Here is a 12,491-nt window from a genome sequence, read left to right as displayed (position 1 = left end):
TAAATTATGACAGTCAGCAAATCTTTATCTATCTGGCTTACATTGCAAAGGTTATGGAACAGCAACAGAGCTTCTGCAAAGTGCTTCATATGTAGCTGCCACTTAATTATCAAGGACAACTAAAATATTTCTCAACCTGGTGGATGCAGATTCATTATAAAGCAAAAACTCTGATCAGTTTCTCAAATACCAAAATAGGGGGGCATTTTCAACACTACTGTGTAACATTACTAAATAGTTGACATATTGAAGTTGTCTAGCGCACAGGACAAGTGCCTATTATTAGTTATTATGTCACTTGTGTTTTATTTTTGTTCCTTCTGTTGGTCACAGTGATCCCTGAAGAGAAAAAGGGTCACTGCATTTCCTTTGGGGAAGCAGTTGGTGAGGACTTGAGTATACATTTCTGTACATTAAGAGGGAGGAGGCGTGTTCTGTTCTGTGTTGTTGGCTATCATATATTACACTTTATTGATGTTTAAACACAGTACAACTGTCTTCAGTTTGTTTAAATATGGAATGTATTATTTTTAGTGTACACTAAAGAGTAATTGTGTAGATTCTTAATCTTTGATTTTCCGGAACGTTCAGGGTTTGGATCACCATATTAAACATGATAAAGTATTATCTTATGTCATATTTTTAAACATTAAATCTTACACAGGAGTGGAAAAGTAAAGCTAACTGGAATATAAAAAATAGGGTGACCCAGTGAGGGTCACCCTACTGACTTGGATACATGAACTTTCTTCCTATTACACTGATAAATATATATAGACCACTGATGGGTTTTTTTAAAATTTCTTTATTTTATTTCTTATAAGGACTAAGCTCTTTTAATTATTGTTGCAGACGTTAACTATTACTAAGATCTCTATCTGAACCTGCTCTGCCTCAGCACCTAATATTATGCGTACGCATATTCTTAACAGTTTAATTGTTAAATATTTGGAGGTCACGGCATCCAGCTGATTATTATTCGCTCTATTCCCACATGCACAGATCATACACATCGATTGATTTTTTATACACTTTCAATTCTTTAATTCTCTTTTATTATCTGATCTGGCCTTAAAATGAATATTATATTACATAATATATTTTCCAATTTCTGGAGAGCAGTGATAAAGGCGAATTTAGCAAATCTGTGCTTCGGGAAACTTTTAAAACATATCTTGGAGGCAAATAATCTTGCATGACTCTTCAATGATCTAAATAAATTCAAAAGAATGGAAGAGATTGAGGGTGAATTAATAACTGTAGAGCAGATTTACAAAACTGGCTTCTCCAATAATCTTACATGAAAATTCTTATACAGTTCTGAATACATTTCCATCTGTGGAAAACAGATTGGCGAGAATGTGTTATTAAAGCTGAACCAAAAATATTTGGAACTGGGGGGGAAGTCTCGCAAACTACTGGCTCTACAATTAAAGGGAACGAAAACAAAATGCGCCGTAAACACAATAAAATCAAAATTAGGCATTTTGATCATAGATTTCACAGATATAATCTATGTTCTAAGGAGTTTTCCTTTAGTAGATTTTAGATGCAGGCCGAAATAATCCAAGACTCATTTTTTTGGCTGAAATTAGACATATATCTAATATCAATATCAGATCAGGACATCCGTGGATGTTAACATAATCAAGTTTAAATCTGAACCATTGTATATATTTTTGCTAATAAAATAGTTAAAATGTTCAATATTTATCTTCGCTGCTATGTGTTAAAATAAACTCTTCAGGTCTCTCTGGCTACATGTAAAATAAATGTTTGGCTTACATTTATTATCTCAATTAAGAAACCCATTCACTGGTTCTTAGCAGTGTTATTTATTTAAATTGATTATTGTATTGTAAATGTATGTTTCTGTCAAATCCATAGAGTTACAGTCTATGAGTAATCACATCTACCAGACCACATTTAAAAGTAACAGCCATAAAAAGCACAATTAATTTACTTTATGGGGAACATAAAGCTTTTTTATCTCGTCATGGCCCACAGCTACTGTCAAATGTGGGTTCTGCATCCAGCGAAGGGTCGCTCTCATTATTCAAACCCCTGTATCACACATTAATGAATTACATAAGGTGGCTCATTAGCAAGCAACAGGAAGATAGGCTAAATCAATTTTTAGAGCATATGCCTTTTCTACTTTCACCACATATGAGTTTATTGCTTTGCTGCTCACCTTTGAATGTTTTACAGAAGGGAATAAAATCAATTTTTATGCATCAGGACTTCATATCTGGAAATATTAGCTCCCTAGTTACTTGTAAAGATACAACAAAATAAATAAAAGATTTTTTTTCTGAAGACTTCCTATATCTATGATTAACACTAAAACATACATATTACCAGTAGAATATGTACTATTTCACTTGACTGAAAGTCTGCTGAATTCTGAAATGATTCTTCTGCTTTTCTTTTGACAATGGCTTTCTTCTTGCCACACTTCCACAAAGACCACATTTGTACAGAGCATGACTATTAGTTGTCCTGTGGACAGATTCCAACACCTGACCTGTGGATCACTTCATTTCATCCAGAGTCACCATGGGCCCCTTGGCTGCTTTGCTGATCAGTGCTCTCTTTGTTTGGCCCGTCCGTTTAGATGGACGGCGTTGTCTTGGTAGGTTTACAGGTGTGTCATACTCTTTCCATTTTAATTGGTTGGGGTGCGACAGAAAGAGGAGCTTTCCCAAGGCAGCATTCTTGCAAGAAACACAACTGTTTACATACTTATAGTCCAAGCTTACAAACTTAGGCATTGCGATCAATAGTGATTAATTATAGCTCTAGAGTCTGATTAATCTGATTCATTTTTTTTATTGATTGGCAGCACAAAACTTAAATAATTCTTTAGTTAATTAATGAATGGATGTCATGTTTTTTTTTCTCTGGTTTTGACACAATCTGACATATGTGCAAAGTTACACTATATATTTTAGGCCAGATTGTGAAGTTGCTTTGACTTGTCGTCCATATAAAGGGTAGAAAATTCAATCTTTGAGTGTTGGGGCATGCAGGCAAGCACAGCTGAGGCCCTGTTTACTTCTTAAGGGACACAGACAGAAGTGAAGAGAGACTTTCGTGCTGTTGGAGATTTCTGCACTTCACATGTTTACTATTTCCAATAAAAAAGAGCTCTTTTTTTCTTACAAACACACATCAGCAACCACATAAGCACTCACCAGTCACGTCACAAGGACAAAATGTTCTGTAATCAGTTGTGAGTATCCATTATGTTATAAAAGAGGGAAAGTGACTGATGCACATTTGAATTAAAGTTCAATTGAAGGACAGAGCTCCCAGTTATGGCAGCTATTCATCAATTAGATCCAGAAACACCCCCTACAAAAAGAAAAAGATGGTTCTTTTATGTTATATTTTTTCTGGATAGAAAGTATAAAAATTGGCTTCTTTTAACAACACTTTTGAAAGTTACTGGAAAATAATTGAATTATTATGCAAGTCAATACAATAAAGCAAACTTAATCAAAGTTTCATTTTAAAACCATCTGCAATTACATTTGTTTTCATGTTTTTTTAGAGGGAGAAACACTGCCAACATTTCTGGCCGCATAATTATTTAACTAGGAAATATGTTTTTTGAATTGCAGAAACCAAGAAGATGTCATTTGAGTCAGAAAAGTCAGATTATGATGACTTTTAATACATTGTTAGTTTGAGTTTTTTGTTAATTTGTGAAAATTAACTTGCATTCTCTTTTGTAACTGTTGTTACTAATATCCTTAAACTACCTAATTTTCCACTTTTTGATTTTAAAATGGCATCTTACTCTGAAGGAAGCAATGAGAGAAGACAATTGTTTAGTGTTTCATGGGACAACAGCCATAGGTGTTATGGGTGTCATACCAGCTGCTTCTTCCACATACCCTGGATATGAGAACAAATTGTAGTTGAATAATTTAGAAAAAGGCAAATAACCTTTGCAAAGGTTATCTAATAAGCTATGTGTCCACATGAAATCAGTGCCTTGGGAGACAAGAAACGCTCATTTTGAAACTGGTTTCCAGAGTGCATAAATTTCACAACATCTGTTTCAGGTATGGCCATGAGCGCAATATCTTTTTTTAAATAACGTCAAAGCTCACTCTCACAAATAACAAATATGTCACCATTCTGTGTTTTTTGTGTTGTTCTCTGGCAGTGTTACAGCACCACCAAATATACCTGGCATGCCTACTGCATTATTTTCAGTCATTCATCCTGTCTTCTGAACACACATTTTTTTCTTACTCCAGTTTCAAAAGCTAAGACTATGACAAAAAATGACATTGTCATGTAAAAGCAATAACCACAGGATGACACAGATGGTGTTTTATGGATTATCAATGAATGCATAAAAGTAATGCTTAAAATTATGTAATGCTTTATAAAATAAAGCATAAAGTGCTCATATGGTAAAATTGAATTTGTTATTTAAGAAAACATTTCAAACGATTGTTATTTGAAGCAATATTTTCAACTGTTTTCATTTTGAATTTGTTGATTAATTACTGAAAGAATAACAAATATGTTTATAACCCCTAAAACGTTTTTGATATTTTTGCATTTCATAATTTATCCTTTATATTATGACATGCTAATTTAGCTGCTGAGGTTTGGAACAAAGCACCTTTGTCATCAAGTAAAATGGCAAAAACCTTGTAAGGTTAACTTTTCAGAGCTCACTCATGCTAAAAGACAGCTACATCTTCTAACCTTTTCCAAAATCCTTACATGGTTTTCATCTACTTTAGCTGCAGTTTTTTTTTCTTCTTATAATTTTCACAATTTTCAACAACATTTAATCTGAAAAACAATCAGGATCAAGATTACTTGACATTTTGCAGCTTTACCTATGGCAATTCTACCATACATTGCTTCTGGACAAGGTAATCCGTGACACAGAGCTTTGATCAGGAACTTGTTTATGGTGCTGGAATCTAAGGCCTTAATCTGCCTGAGAGATATCGGATAGTGTCATCCCTCGGTGGTGTTGAGTGGATGGTAGAGTGTCTGGCCGTGACTTTATGTGCATTGGAGGGGATTAACTGAGAACCAAAGAAAGGAGAAAAGCAGCAAAACAGACTAACTACAGTGACAACCATGCACATATTTTAACAGGTTCCTACACACGTTAAATAAAATGTGCAGCAGAAACTTTTTTAAGTTAGTGTGCGATTGTTGAGTTGGTTGCATAAACTGAAAATCTGAAAGAGCACTATTAGGTTTTCACAATGTTTATATGAATGTATGTTAGGTATATATCAAAAGCTTTGGAATTTCTAATTCAGTATGTTGATATTTTTGGAGATGTTTGCAGTAATGCTCCAATCTCATTGTTCAATGACACATGGAGATACACAGCTTTAAGTAAATGCTGCAGCATACCTCTCTGAATACCTAATACTGCAGCATGCACAAACTGATTTACAACAAAGACCGGCCGCCTTGGATATTTACTGACATTTTCAAATCATTTCTTGTTATGAACATTATAACTTAGAGGCTACACATATATCACACAAATACTGCTCCTTCTATAAATTGGTTATTAGTCCTACTCAGATGTTGCAGCAGTGACCCAATACTTTACATTATGCAGGAGCTTCATCTCAGCCTGTTGGGTGCTTGAAATGACTCCAGCAGGAGAGCAGTGTGACCTACATTCTTATTTCAAATAATTATTATTTTAACACTTGCTGGCAATCATAGACTTTATATACAGCCTACATACAGACTGTATATACATCTGCTTTGATAATGACTGTATCATCAGACCTGATGATGCTGTCATTATTGAATATGGAAACACACAAAAAAGAGCAATTATTTCACAGCAAATGAAAATGTATTTAGATTTAGTATTTTACGTAAATCTTTTACTGTACAAATTTTGGCTCATGTATATCCATTTTACTTTTAATTTGTCAGAGTAACGTCTAAGCTGGCTGGCATCTATCAATAAGCAAAACGTCATCGGCTTAGCAGCTTAATATAAGTTTTCAAAAAAAGTATCCTTTTTCTTGCATAGAAAACTTGTAAAAAGCGCAACAAAACTTTGTTTTTAAAAAAGGGGTATCTCAGGCAGATTAAAATAAAATATTGAGCAAATATGGAAATTCTAATAACATTTATAGAGACATTATTAGACATTTTGTTTATAATGATGCTGATAAATGGGAAAACAATTTTACTATTAATTTTTTAATGGTAGGTTACAGAAGGGAAGCAAAATATGTATTAAAAACTTATAAAATATTGATATTTAGACCTTAGCACATCAAACTCCTCTGTTAATTTATAGATTTCACTTTTGCATATGACCTACGTGGGACAAGATGCACATTCACCAGAGCAATGGTTAAATTAAAACTGAAACTTGCATTTTGTGCACATTAATATAAGGTTATTTAGAAAAAGGTAAATTAACATATGTACAATAAAAAAGGTTACCTCAACATGACAGTTCACATCTTCACAAACTAACAAGAGGAACGGCACATTCACATTTATGCACACATTTTGTATCCACTAAATCTTTCAGCGTAGAAGTGCATTAGTAGGAGCTATGGTATTGTAGCAGGGGAATTACATCTCTCATTATGCATTGCCATGCCACCATGCAAGCAAAAGAGAGATTAGAGTGCTGATTAGTGAAACTCCATTATTCTATGTCTCAAATGGTTTTAGAATCAATGGTCCAGCCCAAGAATGTAATTTTTATTGCAATACTGGCACTTCAACAACAGATTACTGAAGAAATGCACCCTTAATCAAATTCTAGTCACTAACATTGTGCATATGGCAAAAGACATGATTTAATATTACTGCCCTGTCTTATAATTGAACAAGTAATGGTTATGTTTTAGAAAAATACATGCAGAGTTTCAGCAGGTCACCTACCTTTCATAATAGAAGCAGCTCTGTAATGCAGAAACAGTTATCAATCAACACCAACACATGACATTTACATGTTTTGGAGATGATAAAGAAAATATGCTATAGAAATAAAATTACCTTATCTTACCTTACCTTATAAGAGTAGGTGAATATAAAACTGGGCAAAATATTTAATGTCTCTTTTACATGTGGCACATTTTGTTCCATGATGTACTGTAAAAACAGAGATACCGTGTGAGTAAAGCATCATCTTTATCTTTTATACAGGTGAAGCGATGCTGCAAATTAACACATTGATTAAGCTCACTCCCTACTATGAACATCACAACATAGTTACTATTTGAAAGTATTTCTAAAGAAATAACATTTTAGCGGTGATGTTAGTGCTTTTCAAAACACTAAATGCTGTACCTTAACCTACTAATCACATCTACTTTTATTGTGAAGGACCTCCAGACCAGTGAAGTACGCAAATGTCAGTTTTACATCTGTTTATCAGGAGTAGAGCAGTGCTGTGTATATTCTTGCAGCAACCAGCCTGAGCCAGCAAAAGGCAAAAACTTTGCAGTTTTTCAAATAAAAGGAGCAAGTTGAGTAATGTTGTTGGATACAGATAATGTTTTCTAAATGATCACTGATTAGTCCATGTTTATATATTATGTTAAGCTAACAAAAATACTAATGTTGTTGTTATATATGGGTGGGTAGTAGTTACATTTACTTAGTTACATTTAGTTGAGTAACTTTTTGGAAAAACTATACTTTTAGGAGTATTTTTACTCCCCTACACTTTTACTTGAGTAATATTATTATGAGCTACTGCTACTCTATTTGAGAGAAATGTTTGGATGCTCTGTCCAACATAAGCTACTTCATTAAAGAAAGAACAAACATATTTTAACCAAAAATGTATGACACACACACACACACGCCCACAAACAGGCCTCTTGTTTTTAGTTCACAAAAACCTGATTAATAAACATCAAGACAGTTGTTAAAGGCTAGAAATCCACTTAATAGCTGTGGGAAAACTCCAGAGGAGAGTGACTCAATAATTACTTGTAAAAGGTCAGGAGTCAAAACATCTGAGATCTTTAAGAGTAAACCGGTAGGTAGAATATCGAGGGGACATGTGGATGATTTCATATGATGCAAAGTATAATCCAAATCTAGCTGGGTAAACTGATAAAATGTAATTATTTTTCATGAAAAAAGGTGGCAAATATGTTGCAAATATCTCAGGAGAGAAGAATTCACAGTTTATAGAAGGGAGAGGAATTGTCAATCTGTCAACAATAGAAAACAGAGCATGAGAGTTATTAACAGACTTGGAAAAATATCTCTTGCTCTCTATGAATTCATGATTTAAAATTCAAAGCTGGTCTTTATAGATGTCTGAGTGAGCTTGTAAATTACTTTTACTTCTCTAGTGTTCAGCTTTTTGGCACTCTCTTTTTCTTTTCCAACTAACTCAAAGTCTCTCCAAGGAAGTTTGTGTTTTCTAGAGATTACTTATGTTGTATTGAGAGCAATGTTATCAATAACAATCAATAACTGCTTGCTCCTGTAACAAAATCAGCTCATCATCAGTCTATGAGTTTTTTTACCAACTGAATCCATTTAAATAACAAAACTAACTGCTCTTTGAGCACATTCAACCACCTAAGCTACAGACTGATTCCCCTGGTGCTATTTACACAGAGCAGAAACCAAAAGAAGCTTATCTATACACTATACTTCACCTAATTCTGTGCTTACATAAAGGCTTTGTGATAGTAGGTTCATTAACTCATATAAACTAAGAGTAAATTAAACAGTTGTGTGAACTAAACTGCAGCTACTCAAAGAGTATTTACCTGAGCGTTTTATTGGTGCCGATCTATTTTGCAGTGAGGTGGACAGAAGTACCACTGTAGGTCAGTGTGGTGGACAAGCAGCTGTCTACTGTAGCCACACATGCACACCCACTAGAAGGAAACGATTACTGTGGGACAATACTTCTTGATCTGAAAGAGTGTGAAAACAATGCGCAGGCGAGGAAGAGAAGTTTATGTGCGCAGATTTGATCAGTGCAGAGAAAATGGTTGTGCGTGAGGAACACAAGAAGAATAAAACCTGAGAAAAGATTTGAGGAAAAACAGAGAATATTTGAAAGAGAGCACAAATTTTAAGTGTGAGCATGACATGTTTTGAGAACAAAGTGATGAAGTCCTGCTTTAAATTGAAAATTGACGTTTTTGACATTAGGCTAAAAAATTACTCCATGTTTATCCAACAGAAGTGTTTGTTAACATGTAAAGCTATACATGTGTTTAACAAAGTTTGCATTTTCCTGAGATTACTTGTGTAATCACATATTCATGTGAACTTTATGTATTTTGTTGGTAAAGTGCTTCAGCATGTCATGTTAGAAATTGTGCCAGAAACAAAAAAATCTGCTCAGTAACTTTTCATGTAGGAACCCTACATCCTTGAGGGACATTTAGACCACAAAATTGTAAAATTCAAGACCATTTCATACACAATTGAATAACACTGAAAACTGAAGATATGATGGGAATAAGTCGACGGAGAAGGAGAGAGAGAGGGTGAAAAAAAGCCAATCATTTTTCAAAACTATGTTTTCCTCAGGACAAGTCTGGGAGGAGGATGGAGACACTGAAAAATTAGGGAAAAAATCATATTAGGAAATGCTAATTTACAATGAAATTAATTAAATGATGTCAAGTCTGATTTTATCTGACATGGAGGTAATTTGTCTCTCTTTGCCTGCCTGAGGACCGTGATTGTGTATATGTAAGTGTGTGTGTGTGTTTACACGAGCTAGATTGGTAATTGCTTTGAGCCAATGGGGCACATATTCTGCATTATAAAAATCTGTAATATAACTCTTTCTTAGTTTGGAAAAGCTTTTCTATGGGAGATGTCACTTAAATGGCATGGGCAAAGGACACTCAGTAATAGACCAATTCAAATTAAAATACTGTGTTCCTTACTACTGCAAACAATAGTAAATTATCACAAATAGATACTGTAATAAAATAAGCCTATTAATTGTTTTAATATTACAGTAATAAAGTTTTTTAGTGTTAGAGACTTTTTTATTATGCTGTTTCAGCCACAAATTAATTAAAAGGCTGTGTATTACCCTAAGCTCATATAAACAAGCAGTGGGGTCTCACACACTGCAGTGACAACCCCAATTTTAATGCACTTTACACATACTATTTGCATTTACTGCCCACATTGGTGTTGTTTCAGGGAATGTCTCAAAGTGGTGTGCTCCATTCCAATAGAATGGCCAATAATTTCACTGAACTACATTCCTAAACTGCATAGCATTCTGAGGTACTTAGGCAGAAGAAAGGCTTTAGACGCTCGACCTCTCATGGCCTGCTAAGCAAGGTTGGTGGCAGTGCATTGTGGGATTGAACGTTCTTATACAAAGCTCCTATAGATTAGCCATTCATGACAGAAGGCACAACAAGGATGATAAGTCCACCATTAAATAATTTGTGAAATACATAATTGAAATCTGAAATTAATGTGAAAGTAATGGCAGTGATGCAGGAATATTTTTTTGTTTCCAAATACTGTAAAATAAGAACATAAAACACATTCAAATACAATTTCTGCTGTTATTTGTTAACATGCAAGAATGGTGGACGCCTAATTATTGTGATCAAATTTGGTTTGAGAAGCTGTTGTTTAATCATACTCCTACTTGAAGGAAGCCATGTAGTGCTGCAATATGAAACAGCTCCCTACACAAAGATCTAGAGAAAAAGAGCAACAAAAAAAAATACAAACATGCAAAGTTCCCATTAATCATGCATGTTCTTAAAAAATAGCTCTGAAAAGTGCATTCATTCTTTTAGAGGCCAAAGGCTGCTGGGATATTTTGTTGCATCTCTCCATCTCTAAGTGAACATCAGAAAAAAAAGAACACTCAAAGTAGAGCACTCTACCAAGGCCAAATAACCTGGCAAGGCCTACTTCATTCAGCATGCTACCATGAATTATCCTAGTCTAGTTGTGCTGCCACATTTAGATTTTCAAAACAACTTTCTTCCTATCGGGTACATAAATATAATCAGAAAAATATGCATCCTGGTTACTCAATATTCTCAGTAAAAAGCAGAGTGACAACACTCTGTGAAAGATGGGGAAATTCTGCACTAGTTGTCAACACAGAAAGATTTATACTAAACAGACAGAACATACAAATACCAACATGCTGAACAGATCGCTATAATTCTGACCTTTAAAGGCATTGTGAACACAAAAAAGTGCATCAGGAAAAATTACCACTTTATTCAGAACCACTGAAAAACTGAAACCTTGTTGTGGTGAGCTACCAAGTGAGAGCTAAAGTTGTGCATGCAGTAGTGTTTCGTTATTTCCTAACAGGCTGAAATAAAAATTAAATAATAATAAAAAAAGTTATCAATTATACTTATAATGCCTACTCAAAATGATGGGAGATATTTTAAAAGGCTAATAACGACATGCAATCTTTTAGCTAAATATTTGCAATCCTTATAGATTTATTTTTTTCATAAAGATATCAAAAGTATCTTAGCATCAGTTTCTATGAAAAAGCACAGGAGAAATAGCTGATAAAATTATAGATGTCCACTGCCTTTATTCAAACTATTTGAAATGTTTCACTTTTATCACATAGCAGAGACAAATTGCAATGTATTTAATTGATATTCTATGTGACAGAACAACACAACATAGCATGTATTTGACTTGGGCATGTAGATTCTAAACAGTTTTCCTGCTTTGGTTTTCCAAATGAAATCTTTGACCCTCAAGTCAATACTTTCTATAAAAAAGACAACACTTTTTACAACAATGAAAGTACATGTAAACCAGTTTTGCTCATCTGTAACCTTTGCCCATTAGTCTTTGCAAAATATCTCAAACTTTATTTTTTTTTTTTCTGGGGCAGAGGCAGGGTCAAAGTAAATGACCCCGTTTACCATTTACCATTTACCATGTGGTGCAGGACACGCCACTAATGTATTGCAAAACAAACAATTCCTCTAACACCGGTACTTTTGAAACACAATTTTTGAAGAAACAATCTCGAAGCAGATTATTGTTTCTAGATCTATTGTACTAAAATAAAATAACTAAATATTTATCTGTTTTTCCACATGAGAAAAATAAATATTGTGATGTTGCACACTTTAAGATATTTTGATTTGATTTGAATATTTTAAAGTAATGCAATGCAAATGTGACTTTAGTTTGAAGACTAGGGTAGTTTTCCACAAGAAAAATCTTGTAGGAGTAACAAAATTAACTCAAAAGTTCTACCTTTGCCTTATAAAAAATGAGTGTTATTTAGAGTTGTAGAAAATTGAGATGTGCCATTTTTCATGTGCAAAAGGACACAATTATACCTCCACTGTAAGCCAACAAAGGACTGTCATCAAGCCATTATGTTACACATGAATAGAGCGGCATAATTGCAATAGAGATTTGACTTTAACAATGACGCCTCCTCACTTAAGACCGCTGCTTAATTAAAATGCAGTGTTGCCCACAATTGGTCTCATTTATCA

This window comes from Xiphophorus couchianus, chromosome 7, assembly GCF_001444195.1.
Source record: "Xiphophorus couchianus chromosome 7, X_couchianus-1.0, whole genome shotgun sequence".
NCBI classification, from domain to species: Eukaryota; Metazoa; Chordata; class Actinopteri; order Cyprinodontiformes; family Poeciliidae; genus Xiphophorus; species Xiphophorus couchianus.
Note: the sequence above shows the minus strand (reverse complement) of the source record.